Source organism: Adiantum capillus-veneris, chromosome 19 (genome assembly GCF_014529385.1).
Source record: "Adiantum capillus-veneris isolate H3 chromosome 19, ASM1452938v2, whole genome shotgun sequence".
Lineage (NCBI taxonomy): Eukaryota > Viridiplantae > Streptophyta > Polypodiopsida > Polypodiales > Pteridaceae > Adiantum > Adiantum capillus-veneris.
In genome coordinates, this window is record NC_140949.1 from 48,547,630 (window position 1) to 48,566,365 (window position 18,736).

The window sequence follows — 18,736 nt, forward strand, 5'->3', positions numbered from 1 at the left end:
ATTGTTAATAAAATTGATGGCCTTGGCTAAGTTTTCCTACAGCAACACTATTCATGCTTCTACTCGACATACCCCATTCTTTGCCAATCATGGCTAGGACTCAAAGATAGATGTCCACATGAATCGCCAAGTGAAGAATCTGACTGCTACAGAGTTTTTGACACATGGACTAAGCATTCATAAAGGATTGACAAAGAACATCAGAGAAGCTCAACAGAGATATAAGAGTACTGCAGACAAACACTAAATGCAACAACTATCATGCAAGATTAGGAATCAAGTGTGGCTTCTCTGCCACGACCTGCGTACATTTCGCCCTTTCAAAAGCTAGATTATCAAAGACTTGGATCATTCAAGATAATTGGCCAAGTGAATTCAATCACATATCATGTCTAGTTTCCATAATCTCTGCAAATTCATCCAATCTTCCATGTTTTGTTTCAATGTTGGAGCCTTGTCATTGGTCCAAACTGTCACGTGACACATCCAACCCTATGTGTCCGTGGACAAGCTACAGCACGACAAGGGTTCAGTCGGTCCGGTCAATCTAGATTTAGAAGTGATCTGGCACTTTTGTGAGTCTGTTCGCAGACCGTGCATGTCCAAACACTTAGTGTAGATGCATATCCTCTGGTTACACACAGCATGATCATAAGTATTCCCATCAGAATCCTTCAAGGAATTTTCCAATGCATTTAGCCTATTTTTCCTATTTTTGACATTTTTCACTTATTATTTTTAAGTGACTTCTGTTGGAAAGTAGATAGGGCAAGTTGAGTAAGTTTGTATATAAGCAAACCTAGACTAGCACTAATTGGCAAAAGAGGCAGCAGGAGCACCAGTACTCACAGGCAACTTCTCAAGCAAGAACCCCTTGGGGGCGATTCCCTCAAGCAAGACTTCCCCTAGCCTAGCGTTTTTCATCCCTTGGCGTTTTCATCGCTAACATGCTAACGTGGGATACTGCATGAAAATTTGAAAATCATGCTAGATACTTTTTGGCAGTTTTTGAGGACGAGTTGCTTTTGGGACAATTTACTTCTGAGTTTAACTGCTTTTAGGGCTTTGCTTTTGGCATCCCTTGTAATAATAAAAGGACCCTAGGGGCCTCACTCTTCAGAGCATTTGGACGCAGAGTCTGAAAGCATAGGACCCCTCGGGTGTTGTACTTTGCTCAAGCATTAATATAAAAGAAATACCGAAAGGGGCGTCAGTCTTTGGGGCCAATCTCTTTGGGCACGAAACTACGCCGCGCCGTGTCGACCAAATTGAATTGTGATTTTAAAGTTATGAAGTATTTTCACTGATTCTCTCGTGTGTCGTGTCGAATTCTCAACTTGGGGTACCCAAACCTGTGACAGTGGTATCAGAGGATCAAGCGTGTGCTTTTCTCATAGCATGCCGATCCTATCAAAGAGCAGATAGGACACTTGGACACTTTGGAAATTGTTATTGAAGAATCTTCGTGCCCTGACCCTAGACTTATTAGGCACTGCCACCCTTACTTCATCGCGCATCGGGCGCGCTCCCGTCTTCATCGCTCTGTCTTACAAGGCATGAGCCATAAAGAATCCCAGATTACACATGGGTAAATCTGACATAGATAACACCTCTTAGAGGAGATATTACAAGGCGAGGAGATACTAGCTCGAGAACAAATTTTGGAAAGGAAACTGAAAGGGATACTGACAATCTAGTTGTTTATGACAGATAACCGGAAATAGGAGCGAGGAACTCGCATGTGTATGGATTGGAAAGCATGGAGTTGGACATCCACTCTTTTGCAACGACGTGAGCCATCTCCTTGCCTGTTTTTCAAGTGAAATTGAGAATGAGATGGTGAGATTGGGAGCGACGGAAGCTCAAGAATGGATCCGTCGATAAGAATGATGAACTTGAATGAATAGATGATGACGCATGTTGAATGATTCTAGTGCATCAAGATTCCCATATGAATGAGATGACTGGTGTCACCAGCGTGTGACTACTATCTATCCTTTTTGTTGATTTCTTTCTTATTATCTATTTACTTTCACTTTTTGGAAACACCCCTCGGGAAATCTAACTGCCTTGCATTGCATAGCTAGTGTGGAACTGTCCAGAGGCAGTACAAGCCTGAGGGCAAGAGAGCACTAAGGTTGGACAAGGACTATGGTTAGCCAAGTGGGGTCATTGACTAGCCAAAGTGGAATCCTTTGCTACAGAGGCTACATTTCAGTTCTGGATGTGGCCGCAGTGTACAAAGAGGGTCGGATGACCTAGAAAGATACAATGGCAGCATCTCCTAAAATTTAGGGAACTGCTATTTTGGGACCTGAAAATGTGTTGGCGTCATTACCTCCGGAATGACAAAGGGAACATTTTCTTACTCTGCCGTGAAGTCAACTAGGCAACCGGTTGGGATATTTTTAGGCAGCAACCCCGAAACGGGAAAATGCTTGTAAATGTGCCAAGTGGCACATTCTGGTGCACTTGCCTCATGCAACAAGAAGTGGCGCTGAATTTGAAGAGGGGAGAGCCTCATTTTCAGATTTGTCACAGGTTAAGAGCTATGGAGTGCTTGCTTTCTCTCTTATGCACAGTGCGGTGCCAGGAGTGATGCCCTGCATGCTACGCACTGCCCTCTCTCTCCCCTTTGGCAGTATGTTATGCCCCTCTAGTGGGCTCTTCATTTGACCAATGTACAGTTGTGTGGGTTCATGCGCGATTGCCGAGGCAAGATCCTCTTGCACAGGTACTGGATTAGCTAGCGGCTAATCCCCCCGCAGGTACAGGTGAATTCGGAGAGGTTTCACGCCAGAAATCTCGTCCGATTCAAAGGGCCAGTAGCCCTACAGGTGCGGGAGCTCGAGGACTTGCTACGGATGCGACCGGCACGCGAAACGGAGCCCGAAACAGTGAATTACAGCCTGCTGTGTATTTTTGCAGGTTTAGGGCTTTGGCCCTAGACGGACCCTAATACCCCCAGGAGGTTCGGGGACGCAAGAGGACCGCTGTACAGGCGATCTGGCGCATTTTCAGGACTGAAAACAGAGAATTCAGCGTGCTGCAGATTCTCGCCAGGTTTTGCAAAGTGCCCGTATGCGTCGGGAAAGTCAGTCAATGCGTGGGAATACTGACTGTGAAGGGTCCTAGTACAATTATGTTGCGGAAATCAGGCCGGAACAGTTGAAATTCAGCCAAGTTTGTGCGGGGCAGCTTGTAGGGATCCACAGCATTTATTCCCTCTTTTGAACAATAAAGAAATACAGAAAGGGGCGCCTAAGTTAGGGGCCAATCTGGTGTCGGTCTTCTCATACAGGTGCATTCTAGCATCTGTATCCCATTCCCCTCTCTTGTGTCACTATAGCGCAGGTATAATAGACGACTAAAAATGGGTGAAAGCTAAATCAAGGTTTAAAGTAAAGTCTACCGCCCTTTTTGGATTTAACAGGCCGATTACATGGTTCCATCGATGGGATTAAATCACTTTTTCCCATAGAAGTGAGCCTTGGTCAGTTTTGGGCTTGAAGACACAGGGGATCATAGACCAGACACAGGGAATTGCAATTATGGCTGACAGAACAGATGATGTGACTGAAGAGGTTTCCTCTTCACAGGGTCAACAGACACATGAAGTGGGTGAGTCCTCAAGACCACCACAGACAGATGACGATATATTCATGACCGAGTTGGCTACTGCTGTGGCTATGTTCACACAAGTAATGTAGAACCCGAGGTTTTTAGCCTTTCTGCAACCTCCTGTTCCGTCTCAGCAAGTTGGGTCACTGGATCATATTCAAAAGCCTGTTAAGGCTCGAGCACAGGTGATTCATACCGCACAGTCAATGGAAACACCTGTACACTTGACGGAGAACATGCAGTCTCCACAACCTATGCCTAAGGTGCAAGAACAGGTGGCTGAGATGCCAGTCTTTCAGGCTGTACCAGTTCAGCCCACCACCTTTCAGCAGCCTATAGCTGGTTCTAATGTGCAGGGAAGCAACTTACAGGCTATGCAACAAGTCTTCCCACCACCTTCAGTACACCCTGGCTATTTTGGAGGTGGATCGGTATTCCAGAGCATGGCTGGTCATGCACCTGGAAATCAGTTTTACACGCCAGGAACAGTGTTTCGGGGTGCTCAAACGATGATGCCTAACCCCATGTACAGTGTCATGGGTATGCAACCAGGGTTTCAGAGCACTTAGGGCCAATTCGGGATGCCACAAGCAAATTTTGGTATGGCTCGAATTACAAATCAGCAGTCAAGTTAATAGCGGCCAAGGAACACAGATGAACCCTAATAGTGTTCCCATGTTTCAGTCACTTCCATATGACAATTTAACGCCGCTGGAGAGGCCAACTCCGTACAAAGAAGGTGGCAAAGGTGTCATTCACGACCTTTACAGGGTTTGATGACAAGAAGAAGGCTCTCTCATTCCTCCAGCAGTTTGACAAGGCCTATGCAAGGGGAAACTTTACAGAGCCTTCAAAGGTCCGCAAGGCAGCCACTTTCTTGACAGGGAATGCGGGACAATGGTGGACAACTTTATTGCTTCAAGGGCAAGCTCCGTCCACATGGATTTACTTCAAGCAGATTTTTGCAGCAGCGTGGTTATCTGATGATTTTGAAGCAGATGTCATGACAGAATGGCACCAGCTTAATGCTGCTACTTGCAGAAATCTGGATGATTACAATCGGAAGTTTTGGAAAGCTCTACTTCCAGTAACTTCCTATAGGTTTGTGCCATTGACAGAACAGATTGAAAAATACTGTTGTGGCCTACCCAAAGGATTGAGAAAGTACTGCACAAAGACCAAAGTCACTACTTTGACGCAGCTCATCGAGGTAGCAAACACTGGCAATGGTTTGCTCAAGGGAGAAGATTGTGAATTTAACACTGGCGCCAAGGCAGGATCAGGCAAGAAAAATTCAGCCAAGAAGCACGTTCCCAATGAGGCTCCTAAAGGGACTCAGGAGTCGGCCAACGCAGGAAAAGACAAAGCTACGGCTGAATCAGAAAAAGGATCAGCAAAGAAATGGAAAAGACGTTTTCCTCGCAAGTCAGAAGAGCAAAAGAAGGTCCTGAGGACAAAGAACAAATGCTTTATATGTGAGCAGCCTGGCCACATTGCTTACAACTGTCCTACAAAGAAAAGGCCAACTGATTCTGAAGACAAGGAGGACAGGAAAGGAAACAAGCCCATGGCTGGTCTAGTGCCAGATATGGTGGGCGGCAAGCCAAATTCAGATGCAAGTGAGCTTTGCAGAGCATGGGGAAAGGTCAGGGATCAAACAGTGCTTATCTTCATTGATCCAGGTGCCAAAGCCAACTTCATTTCCCCAGAATTGGCTTCAACGTTGGGAATCAGACCTGAAGAGATGGGGTATACAGCAGAGGCAGGTTTGGCATCTCCTGGCCATACAGAGACTGTGACACCCATCATCGGAAAGTTGCGTCTACATATCCAGTCCTATGTAGATGCTGAAGAATTTTACATCAAGCCAATGGACGGATGTGATGTGTTGTTAGGTATTCCTTGGTTGTTTCGTGTACAAGGAATCATGGATGCCTACAACAAAAAGATCACTGTACAGAGCAGGGGAAAGACTCACATTCTGAATGTAAAGCTTAAAGGGGAGTCTATTCCCACTGTATCAGCTTCTGCTATTACTTCTGTAATGAAAAAGCATCTTTCGGCGTACTTGGTTTTTGCACGTGAAGTGTCAGATTGTGATGAATCAAATTTATCTGTGCTAGATAAAGAAAGGTCAATGTTTTTACAACAGTATAGTGACTGCTTTTCCGATTCATTACCGTCTCAATTACCGCCAGAGAGACCCGAGGACCATGCGATAGATTTGGTGCCAGGCAGTAGCCCACCAAATAAGCCTCCGTACAAGGTTAGTGCGGCTCAGCAGAAAGAGATAATGAGCCAAGTACAGGAGCTGTTAGAAAAGGGGCTAATTCAGCCCAGTTTATCTCCATTCTGCTCTCCAGTGTTGTTGGTGCAGAAAAAGGATGGCTCATGGCGTATGTGCATCGACTATCGTGCATTGAACAAGAATACCATCAAGAATAGGTTCCCTATACCTAGAATTGATGATATTATGGACAAATTAGAAGGAGCAGCTATGTTTAGCAGGATAGATCTAAAGAGTGGGTACCATCAGATCCGCATTAGATCAGAGGATGTGCACAAGACTGCTTTTAGAACAACGTTTGGCCTTTACGAATTTTTAGTGATGCCCTTTGGTCTCACAAATGCTCCTGCTACGTTCAATAGGATGATGGACAGAATTTTCCGTCCACACCAGCAGTTTGTTGATACATTCTTTGATGACATGATAGTCTACTCAAAGAATGAAGAGGAGCATAGGCATCACTTGGCCATTGTGTTCAAAGAGCTACGCAGTCATAGGTTGCTCATCAATGCAAAGAAAAGTGAGTTTTTTCTGGAAGAGATTCACTTTCTGGGACACATTGTCTCAAAGGATGGTGTCAGAATGGATCCTGCAAAAGTTGAAGCGATCTAGTCATGGCCAAATTTGAAGACGGTGCATGATGTCCGAAGTTTCTTGGGACTATGCTCCTATTACAAAAGGTTTATCCAAAATTTCGCTGAGATTGCTTCACCTTTACATGCTCTTCAAAAGAAGGCAGTCACCTTTAGATGGACACAAAAAGAGATTTCAGCTTTTAATCTCTTAAAGGAAAAGATGACTTCAGATCCAATCATTGTGTTGTCAGATCTTAGGAAGTCATTTGCGGTCCAGTGTGATGCCTGCGGTAGTAGCATTGGTGCAGTGCTAATGCAAGATGGCAGGGTAGTAGCCTATGAGAGCAGAATTTTGCAAGGGCCAGAGATGACCATGCAGGTCTATGAGAAAGAGTTACTGGCTGTGATTCATGCGCTCTTAAGTTGGAAACACTACCTGCTAGGTGCAGACTTTGTTGTCCAAACGGACCATCAAACCTTGCGATACTTCTGGACACAGACAAAGTTATCTGAGAAGCATATGCGATGGGCAAATATCTAGTCCATGTTTCATTTTCAGATTGTGCATGTGGAAGGCAAGAAGAACGTTGTGGCTGATGCCTTGTCAAGGAAGCCACAAATTTCAGCTGTGTCGATTCCTTATCATCATGAACTTGATGATATGAGAGAACAGTATGCAAATAATGAAGATTTTGCAAGGGTCTTCGAGCAACTAATGGATGGACAACGTCATGAACACTATCTTCTTAAAGATGGGTTCATGATGATGCATGGCAGATTGTGTGTCACAAAGCCATTGCGATGCAAAGTGATGGAAGAGCGTCATGTCCCACCGTATGCAGGGCATCGTGGTATTGATGTTACAATTAAAGCGGTTGAGACATTCTTCTATTGGCCTACATTGAGAAGGGATGTGGATGCCTTTGTGCGAGAATGCCTAATATGCCAAAAGGTCAAGTTTGACAGGCAAAAGGCACCAGGGTTATTGCAACCACTACCTATTCCAGATAAACCATGGGAAAGTATTGCTATGGATTTTATCTTTGATCTTCCGAGAATGCAGACAAGAAACGATGGTATTTGGACCATTATTTGCAGATTCAGCAACCAGGCTCATTTTATTCATGTCAGGAAGAAGATAAAACCAGATCAGATGGCACGCTTGTTTATGAGCAATATTTTCAAGTATCATGGCATGCCACAGTCGATTGTTAGCGACCGTGATCCACGCATGACAAGTTTGTTCTGGAGAGGCTTGTTTGAGAATATGGGCACAACGCTCAAATTCTCTTCGTCATTTCATCCTCAAACAGATGGGCAGTCAGAAGAGGCAAATTCTACTGTCCTAGATCTGCTGAAGTGTTATGTGTCAGAGCATAAAGGAAAGTGGGAGCAGTATTTGCCATTGGTGGAGTATGCACACAATAATACAGTGCATTCATCAACTGGCAAGGCACCTTTTGAGATAGTTGAAGGTGGCAAGAAAGTTCCTCCCATACTGCATACAAAGGACAAGATATTTGAAGCAAATAAGTATGTTCAGGACATGGATGAAATGTACAAGAAGGTCAAAGTGGCCTTAGAAAAGACTCAGGCAAAGCAAAAGAAAGCAGCTGATCGTCACCGTCGTGAAGTGGTATATTCACTTGGTGATTGGGTGCTTCTACGCTTTGAAAAGGCAAGGTTAAAGAAGATGAAGGGCAAGGAAAGACTGTTTCCAAAGCTCAGCATGCGTTACTATGGGCCTTTTCAAGTATGCGACATAATCAATGATGTTGCATATAGGCTGAAATTGCCTGAGAGTTGGAAGATTCACAATGCGTTTCATGTGAGTCTTCTCAGACCCTATGTGGGTGATGTGCCAGAAGATATGCCAACTGAAGATCAGCCGGAAGTCGAGGAACTTGACGAGATCTTGGTCCCTGAACAGATTTTGTCACACAAAGAAAGGAAAGTGAAAAGCATGGTTGCTAGGCGTTACTTGGTAAAGTTCAGAAACTATCCACCAATGGATGCTAAGTGGATGGAAGAAGGTGAACTTGCAGAGTCACCAACTGTGTTATCACTTTACCTTGAAGCCTTCGGTTTGCAACCTACCTTGACCCCATGAGTTTCAGAGCTACATGGATTGTCAGTGTGACAATGGCTTCTGAAACAAATGATGTACATGGTATTTAAAGTGAGCTCAAATGAAATACCTGTTACATGAATGTTAGAGCTGTACAGATTGTCAGTTTGGCAATTGCTCTTATTGAATGTCCAAAAGTTTGGTTAGTGCTATAGAAGTGAGTATTTCTTGTCAGTTTGTCAAGGATACAGTAGTTGCTTCTATTAAAGAGTACATGTGTAACTGCATTCTTAAACTGTCGGTTTGGGTATGCTCGAAAGTGTTACGGGATCCAACGTGTACTATAAGACAGTGGCAAAATGTGTAGCTACCATTTTGTCATTGGAAAGTTAGTGACTCAAAGCAATGGAAGAGTGCGAAGCTACCATTATGTCATTGGGACAGGGTTCACACGCAGGCAATACATGTGTCGACGAGGTGTTGAATACACCAGGGTTGACAATGAGCATGTATGTGTTGTATATGTGTCGACAGGTGTTGAATACATCAGTGTTGACAGTAAGCATGTACGACATAGATGCAAACGAGGACGTTTGAGATTTCAAGAGGGGGGTATGTCACTAGCGTGTGACTACTATCTATCCTTCTTGTTGATTTCTTTCTTATTATCTATTTACTTTCACTTTTTGGAAACACCCCTCGAGAAATCTAACTGCCCTGCATTGCATAGCTAGTGTGGAACTGTCCAGAGGGAGTCCAGGCCTGAGGGCAAGAGAGCACTAAGGTTGGACAAGGACTATGGTTAGCCAAGTGGGGTCATTGACTAGCCAAAGTGGAATCCTTTGCTACAGAGGCTACATTTCAGTTCTGGATGTGGCCGCAGTGTACAAAGAGGGTCGGATGACCTAGAAAGATATAATGGCAGCATCTCCTAAAATTTAGGGAACTGCTATTTTGGGACCTGAAAATGTGTTGGCGTCATTACCTCCGGAATGACAAAGGGAACATTTTCTTACTCTGCCGTGAAGTCAACTGGGCAACCGGTTGGGATATTTTTAGGCGGCAACCCCGAAACGGGAAAATGCTTGTAAATGTGCCAAGTGGCACATTCTGGTGCACTTGCCTCATGCAACAAGAAGTGGCGCTGAATTTGAAGAGGGGAGAGCCTCATTTTCAGATTTGTCACAGGTTAAGAGCTATGGAGTGCTTGCTTTCTCTCTTATGCACAGTGCGGTGCCAGGAGTGATGCCCTGCACGCTACGCACTGCCCTCTCTCTCCCCTTTGGCAGTATGTTATGCCCCTCTAGTGGGCTCTTCATTTGACCAATGTACAGTTGTGTGGGTTCATGCGCGATTGCCGAGGCAAGAGCCTCTTGCACAGGTACTGGATTAGCTAGCGGCTAATCCCCCCGCAGGTACAGGTGAATTCGGAGAGGTTTCACGCCAGAAATCTCGTCCGATTCAAAGGGCAAGTAGCCCTACAGGTGCGGGAGCTCGAGGACTTGCTACGGATGCGACCGGCACGTGAAACGGAGCCCGAAACAGTGAATTACAGCCTGCTGTGTATTTTTGCAGCTTTAGGGTTTTGGCCCTAAACGGACCCTAATACCCCCAGGAGGTTCGGGGACGCAAGGGGACCGCTGTACAGGCGATCTGGCGCATTTTCAGGACTGAAAACAGAGAATTCAGCGTGCTGCAGATTCTCACCAGGTTTTGCAAAGTGCCCGTATGCGTCGGGAAAGTCAGTCAATGCGTGGGAATACTGACTGTGAAGGGTCCTAGTACAGTTATGTTGCCGAAATCAGGCCGGAACAGTTGAAATTCAGCCAAGTTTGTGCGGGGCAGCTTGTAGGGATCCACAGCATTTATTCCCTCTTTTGAACAATAAAGAAATACCGAAAGGGGCGCCTAAGTTAGAGGCCAATCTGGTGTCGGTCTTCTCATACAGGTGCATTCTAGCATCTGTATCCCATTCCCCTCTCTTGTGTCACTATAGCGCAGGTATAATAGACGACTAAAAATGGGTGAAAGCTAAATCAAAGTTTAAAGTAAAGTCTACCGCCCTTTTTGGATTTAACAGGCCGGTTACAACTGGATACACTCGTGCACGCATCAAGAGTTCCTCGGGAATAAGATAGCCACACAGGGATCTAGGTCCATCAAGACTTCTAGACGGATGAGATAACTAGATGATTGAAACATTGTGTTCAGTATAAACTAAGTGTGTGAATGAAGAACTTTGAAACAAAAATTTTCCCAAGGTAAATCTGATTTATATATGAAATTAATGTTTTTCTGGAAGAACTTGCTAGATGTGTGCAGATAACAGGTGAAATCAATGATAATGGATGATGAATTGGGAGCAATGACCGCTCCAAAATGACCCCGATAAGTATCATGAATTTTGAATGAACCTAATGTTTTATGAAAAATCTTGCTATTTGTGAACAGATAACAGGATTAAGAATGAGATGATGATGATTTTGGAGCAGTGACAGCTCCCGAATGAACCTGAAGTGGAAGAGAATGAGGAGATACTTGAAATCTTTGTAAGACAAAGCAAAGACATCCCTATACTCCTTCAAAAAATTAATGAGGATTTCCTCATCTTCGTGAGACAAATCCATAGCTATGTAAGCCGGCTTTGAGTCCTACGTTCCAGAACAGATACTCGAAAAGAAAGAGAAAGGTAAAGTGAACGATGGTTCTTAGATAAGAACCACTTGGCATTGAATGCGAAATGGATGGAGGAGGACGTAGCAAATACTCCTCAAATTTAGAGCTGTAACTTGACGCTTTTTGTATAGCATTGGCTATTCCAAGAGTTCCCGCAGATCAGCGAGTTGAAGCTGCTGCAAGTGGGATTGCACAAGAGGGGAGTTACTCCGCTCCTTTGTCACAGATTACCTTGATGGAATAAAGTCACTGATTTCCCTTTGGACTTCAGGGATATTGATGTGCTGACAGTATTCTGCTAGATGACTTTGCTTGTTGCGGTCGCACGTAACCCAAGTCATCTTGGGCGTGTCAATTCCTAATCGTGTTTTTGAAGAGTGACAGGAAACCAAAGAAAGAAGGGCTTGTCGAGCCTCTCCTTGTGCCTCTTTTCACTCATTGAGAGCGGACCGTACACTTAGCAGCCAGCCAATCAACGTGAGGTGGGTAAAAGCAACCTTGGTGTGAGCGCAAGGCGGTGCTCCCGCGGAAAAGAGTAGAGCTCGAGTAAGAGAAGATCCTTCTCTAACACAGATCGCAAGCGAAAGAAGAACCTCAAGACTCCAGAACCTCACGACTCAAGAATCCAAGACCCACAAGAACCCAAGTTCCTCGTAAACTTAAGAACCCAAGACTTCAATGTATGGTCATTACCCAAAGCGGAACGGATACTTCGCATGGAGGTGATGAGCATGGTAGTGGTGAAGAAGAATTTTCCCCACCAGGAGGTTTTTCTGAACCTCCTACTTCCCCATCTACGCCAAGGATTGCACCAAATCCTATGGAGGCTTTGGTCAAGTCGATGATGGACATGATGTTACACCAAGAAGCGCAACGCGTTACCTTGGAGTGTGAGCGCAAAGAAAGACAAGAATCCATGGAGCATGAGCTCCAAGAAAGACAGGCATCCTTGGATCGCGAGCGTGAACAAGCGCACTTGGCGGCCGAGGACGAAAAGAAAGAAAAGAAGAAAGAAAGGCACCTATTGAGCGTGAGCGTGAGCAAGCGCGCTTGGCGGCCGAAGAAAGAAAGGAGGCGGCCAAAAAGAGACGAGCGGCCTTGGAGGCGGAGCGTGAGGCGCAGAGAGACCGACGCATGTAAGAGTTGGTCCGACAGGTTCTCACCTCGAAACTCGAGCCGGCCAAAGATGTTGGTGGTTCATCAAGTGGCGCAAGCCGAGAGTCGGACTCCAACAACCCCATCACCGAGAAGTTGACTTTCAATAAGTATGACGGTAAGATGGATGCTACTATTATTCACTCTTGGTTGCATCAATTTAATGCTTATTTTGCGACAACTAAGAAGACAGGGAATAGCAAGGTTTTGACGGCAGCCATGTACCTTGCCGGTGATGCCATTAATTGGTACCACGCATAGCAAGAGACACAGTTAGCCACGCACCTAAAGGAAGCCGACAGAGACGAGCCCCTTTCCTTCAATTGGGCTGACTTCCAAGACAAGCTAGAGACACGGTTTATGCCACCACAGTACCTAACGCGATTGAAAGACGATTGGCGCAGTCTCAAGCAAAATGGTATGCTAGTTATGTTTTTCTCTGATCGTGTTTTGCAGCTCGGCACCCAATTATGCAAATTGGATGATGAGCACAAGGAGGCATTCCTTTATGGATTGGACGAGTATATCAAGTTTGATGTCGAGGTACTCGATCCAATCGATCTCAACAAGGCGGTAGCGATTGCTCTCGCACAAGAGATGAAGCACAACAAGGGAAAGCCTAAGGAAAACAAGACTTCTCCAAGTACCACTCAGACTTTTCAGAACGGTAAGAATGGTAACTCTTCTAACCAATCTTCCTCTAGTCTCTCAGAAAAGAACTCTCCAAATGAACCTAAGGGTAAAGCAAACACAATTGCTAAACCTAAGCTCACTCCAGATGAAAAGGCAGAACAAGGAATTTTACGAGGATACATCACGTCAGAAAAACAAAGCATTTATTCTAAGGAAGGTCGATGTTATCATTGTCACATCAAGAGTCACATAAAAAGAACATGTCCTAAGCTTGACTCTAATGAATCTAAAGAATCCACAGAACCCACTTTCTCTGTCAATGCAATAAATGAGAACACGAGTGTGACCCAAGTCTCTCATGATCCTCACATTGATGAGTCTCTCATTAAGTGTTATGGTCATGTGAAGGGTCAACGTTTTGTCATATTGTTTAACCCAGGCAGTATGCATGATGTGATTAGTGACTCTCTTGTCAAAAGAGCCCGCTTGGAGATTAGCAAGGCATCTCCTTTCGAGGTGTCGAGCTTCGCTCCCGGTACGGACTCTCATCACGCAAGAGTGCCTTGATGTTTTGTTCGTTGTTCAACAAGCGTCCTTTTGCAGAAAATTTGCAGTCTCCTCTTTCAGGATGTGATATGCTTTTAGGCATTCGATGGTTTCGTCAGCATAACCCTCTCATTGATTGGGCAGCTAATACTTTCACTTTCAATGCCAAGAGTGACTCTCCCATTGTCATTCTTGGGGAGCAAGTTGTTCATTCTTCATCTCTCATTTCTAATATGCACGCGAAGATTGAAAAGAATCAGGAGAAGAAGACTCTCTCAATCTCTTCTTTTCCAAAGCACGACACACATGATTTGCATGATAATGATAAGCATGATGATTTGCATGATCAAGATGTGATTATTCACGAGCATGATGAATTGCATGATAAAGATGTGATTGTTCCCAAGGATGATGGTTTAGTTGATACTTTTTCTAGTGAAGCTAACCTCATTGCAGATTCGATCAATCACGAAGAACCGATCTTGGCTCTCGAATCGAGGTCCAAAGAACCCCCCCCCCAAAAGAAGTATTATGTGTTCGAATGATTAGTCAGCACGCATTGTTCGAGTGTTTCATTCGTGATGCTTTCTTGTATTTTAGTCACCGTCCTTATGTGATCCCTTTTCATAGGCATGCCATATGGTACGATGAACACGATTCACTCATGAATGAGCACGAATGTATGCGGATTACTCATGAAAAGATAAAATGTTTGCATTCAAGGAATTCACATTCCATGTCTTTTCCTTGGCATGACACAATATCCGAAAGAGCACAAGAAGGATTGAGCATCAAGCATCGGCATTTCCATTGTGATTTGCCACAGTTGATTGATTTAGATCACAAAGTCGAGATTCGACCCCAGTGTTTGCGTGTGTTTGCTGAACAGTTTGGCACTCCGTCTATATGTTCATCTATATTGCATGCACAATCTTTCAAGAAGACTATAATTTTTCTAGTCACTTTACATGAAATGGGTATGTTCATGTTTTTGTGTTGGAAGTGGTTCAGGAATTTTCATCCTCGGAGATTCTTGAAGAAGGTAGACACATGACTATGGACGAAGTTGAAGCATTGAAGGAGCCACAGATGACTTTGTGTCGCTTTCGGCGCAGCCCAAAGAAGCAAGCGTTGCAGACCTTTATGAAGTTCAAGTATCGCACGACCCACGCATCAGGGTGGACTGACGAAGAGTCCTTTCCAAAATTCTAAACGTTGTTGGCGATCTCCCTCGACGCCATACAGTTCGGTACCAGTACCTCACTTTGAAAAGGAGGGGATGTCATGTGCACATCTAACCCTATGTGTACGTGGACAAGCTACTTCATGACATGGGTTCAGTTCAGTTCATTTTGTCTAGCTTAGGAAGTGTTCTGGCACTTTTGTGAGTCTGTTCGCAGACCGTGCATGTCCAGACACTTAGAGTAGATGTATATCCTCTGGTTGCACAGAGCATGATCATCAGCATTACCATCAGATTCCATCAGAAGCATTTTACAATGCAAAAAACCTATTTTTTCTATTTTAGCCATTTTTCACTTATTATTAATAAGTGACTTTGTTGGGAAACTGGGTAGGACAAATTGGCTAAGGAACTATATAGGAAAAGCTAGCGCTAGCACTTTCTAGCAGAAGAGGCAGCAGGAACCGAGTGTTCAACAAGACTTTCCTAGCGTTTTTGGAGCAGACTTCCCTAGCATTTTCTGCTACAGCAACCCTAGCATTTTCATCAAGAACCAACCAAACGTTTTAGCTTTGCAAATCAACCCAGAGTTTTGCATTTGCAATAGCCTGGCGTTAGCAAAACAGCAAAATCAGCTCTAGCGTTTTTGGGAGCAGCAAAACCCTTAGCGTTTTTGCAGATTCCCGACGATAGAACACCCCTTGCATCAGCGTTTTGCATTTAAAGCAGTCAGACTCCGCACCACAAGTCCCAAACCTCGCAAATCTCACCTTCCCGCAGCAAATCCTCGCAGCACGGCCAAATCCACCGAAGTTTGCAGATTCAGCCCGAAAAACGTAGATTTCAACATCTGCGTTTTCAGTGTATTATCGTAATCACCGTAGAGTCAAACTTCAGCAGATGAAGATTTGCAAATTTCAACCATTAGCGTTTTCAAACTTCAACCCGTCTCATCATCGTCCTCATCGTTGTCGATATCGTCGGCAATCCATTGCATTGTAGAGATTTGTGCAATCAATAGTAGACCGCTCTCGCCATAGTGGGGCTTGAGGAGGAGGGTTTGACAATATTCTGGTGTCGTATTCTTCTCTCTATCTCTCAGTCTCGGCACCTTCATTCACACGGGTCTAAACCCTAGAAGAAACAGAAGCAACAGAAGAAGCAGAAGCAATAGAAGGATCTTACGCTGCCCTGCTGACGTGGCAAAGCCGTACGGAATCCCGCATTTTACGATGACATGCTCACGCGGCAACTGTACGAACAGCCCGAAAATTGCGTTGACATGTTGACGTGGCAACCTGTACGGATTTCCGCGATTTGCACTGTTAACGTGGCAGTTGTATGGATTTTCGTAAATCACGTTGGCAGCTTTTGGGCATCACTTTTGGGACCAGATGCTTTTGAGTTTGAAGGCTTTTTCATGTAAACTACTTTTGAGCCTAGGACTTTAAATATGAGGCCATGCGCTCATTCTCGGGCATGCTTCCTGGAGAAGGTGCACAATCTGATGCAATATAAAGAAATACCGAAAGGGGCGCCAAGGTTTGGGCCCAATACTCTCTGGGGTGGAATTCCGCCACTCCGTGTCGCGTGTCGTCTCTCTTGTCGATTCAATTGTTATTGAAGTGCTAAAAGTTTGGTCTTTTCTATTGGCATGTGGAGCCCGTCTTGTGACAGAACACGTGCAATGCCACATACATATACAAGGAAACTATGGAGAAGAGAGATCATTGAGGTAGAAAGAGGAAGGACATCTCAGAATGAGAGAGAGGGAGAGTGGAAAAGGCTCTCCGTGCTAATAACAAACTACATATACAAGTGACCAAGGGTAGTCCGGCATAGATCTAACACCTTTGCTGGATCGACCCCTAGTACACCTAACTGCTACTGCTACTGCCATTTTCTCGTGCACACAAGACCTCTAACTCCGTCTCCACATGGGTACCAACTCTAACATGCTCTAAGAGCATAGATTTGGTGCATCTCCTCCTATCAAGAGAATAGATCGGGGGAGAGAGAGAGAGAGAGAGAGAGAGAGAGAGAGAGAGAGATGACTCAAGGCCAACACAGAAGGAGGCTACCCTCTAGATGTCAATGGATCTCTCCACTCCACAGCCTGCATCTTGGATGAGAAATTCTGCCGCTGCATGCTTACAAAGCCTTCAAAAGGCTGCCTTGAGGATGAAACTTCACCAAAGATGGATTTTCAACCACTGCTTCCCAGCAAAACGCTAGGGCTGATCTGGAAAACGCCTAAAGAGCTGACCAAAAACGCTAGGAGGAAGCCTCCTATTTGAGACTAGGCTGCCTGACCCACTCCTCCAGCCCCATGACCTAATAAGTAGGGGGAAAATATGAGGAGAAGTAGCGACGGGCACCAAAGCCCCATAGGGCTCGGGGAAAAAATATGGCGGGGCTTGTGAAAAACACTCCCAGCTTGCAGGAGCCTATATGGCCATGGAACGAGCAGAAACCCAAAAGCTACACATGGCTGGAAAAACCCAACGTGAGAAAACTACATCACCCTAGCCGGGCACAGCCACAAAACAGCTCTCTCCCTATCACCTGTCCCTGGGAGTTACAGGGATTGACTGGACAAGTCCAAAGAGATGCCTTAACACAACCTACTCATTGCTCAGCAAACAAGGAGAGGATGATGTCTTAATTTCAAGTGTCTTTCTCCATTTGGGTAATTTGTAATCCGGATTTCCCACCTGTCCAGCCACAAATTCAATCTAAAACTTGATTCTTACAAGATTACTGCAAAAGTTTCAGCCATGCCCATCCATAGTTGTAGGTTCCATTCTCCTTGGACGTTTCCTGATTAGCTCTCTCTCTCTCTCTCTCTCTCTCTCTCTCTCTCTCTCTCTGTGTGTGTGTGTGTGTGTGTGTGTGTGTGTGTGTGTGTGTGTGGGGGGGTGTGTGTCTTTGATTGATAATTGGGAATGTGAGTACAAGTCACCGTGGGAAGGCATTCTAAAGCCCGTCAAATGGTGACCTGAAGCCTGAAGGGCGATTTTCTCACCTACAAGCTGATCAGAAGCAGCTGCGCTTCTAAACGTGTTTACACTCGGCCAGTCCTTGGAATGTAACATAGGCCTCTACACTAAGACGAGCCCACATAACAAGCCCCCTCCAAGAGGAGTACAACTTACAAGTACACACAGCAACGCGAATGCTTGGGTGCCAGAGTTCTCTTTCCCCTTCAAAGAGAAGAGTGGAATCACCTACAGGCTACATGGAGAAAGATATACCAGTACACACACAACAAGCCACATGCTTCCTTGGGTAACAGAGTTATCTTTTTCACAGAGGATAACAAAACAGAGAGGGAGTGTGCTGCATGGAAAGATGAAATCAAAACTGACTGCAGGACACGCCATTACGTACACAAAATCGGAACTACTAATCAAACTTACATGAACCCACGAGCGCGCTCTCTCTCACAATGGCGATTCGGCGAAGCAGAAAAAACTTCGGTACTACCTGAGTGGCGCAAGCAACGGATCCAGACTCCAGAGGTGGAGCTGTAGAGGAAAACCAACCAAGGAAAGGACGATTCAATTAATACGATGGCATAGGTCCCATCAAATCATGTCACCAGAAAGGACACGGCCTGGTACCACCACCACGCCACAACACTAAGGCCGTGTCACACAAGGGCGACGGTCACAGCTGAGCAATATCTTCACAACTTGACCGCCGCTCACTAGATGTCACACAAGGGGCGCCTAGCATTTAGACTATTGTAAATTAAGGTTGTCAGCAGAATCTTTATTGTTAAACAAGACATAACATCCACAATTGCCAGTGTCTCAACGAGAGAGAGTGAGAGGGAAGAGAGATAGACAGCAAGCGTGACTTCTTGCGCAATGCAATACTTGCAAATTGCTTCAAGAAGATAAGAGGCTACGAAATGCTTACAAGCAGCACTAGCAAAATAATTTTATCTTAACAAATAATTATTTTCAAAAATCAACTCTGCCCCAACA

At 44.9% G+C, this 18,736-nt stretch overlaps 1 protein-coding gene across 2 annotated transcripts in view; it reads right to left on the reverse strand.

Moving 5' to 3' along the window:
• Nucleotides 1–18,372, reverse strand: part of HYD1 (C-8,7 sterol isomerase) — an 89,212-nt gene extending 70,840 nt beyond the window's left edge. Inside the window, exon 1 of one of the 2 annotated variants that reach the window (XM_086490606.1) lies at nt 18,231–18,372. The gene's annotated coding sequence lies outside the window, so the exon portion shown is untranslated. Of the gene's footprint in view, nt 1–18,163 lie in introns of both variants that reach the window. The other variant, XM_086490605.1, reaches the window with a different exon arrangement.
• Between the last annotated feature and the right edge of the window lie 364 nt (nt 18,373–18,736).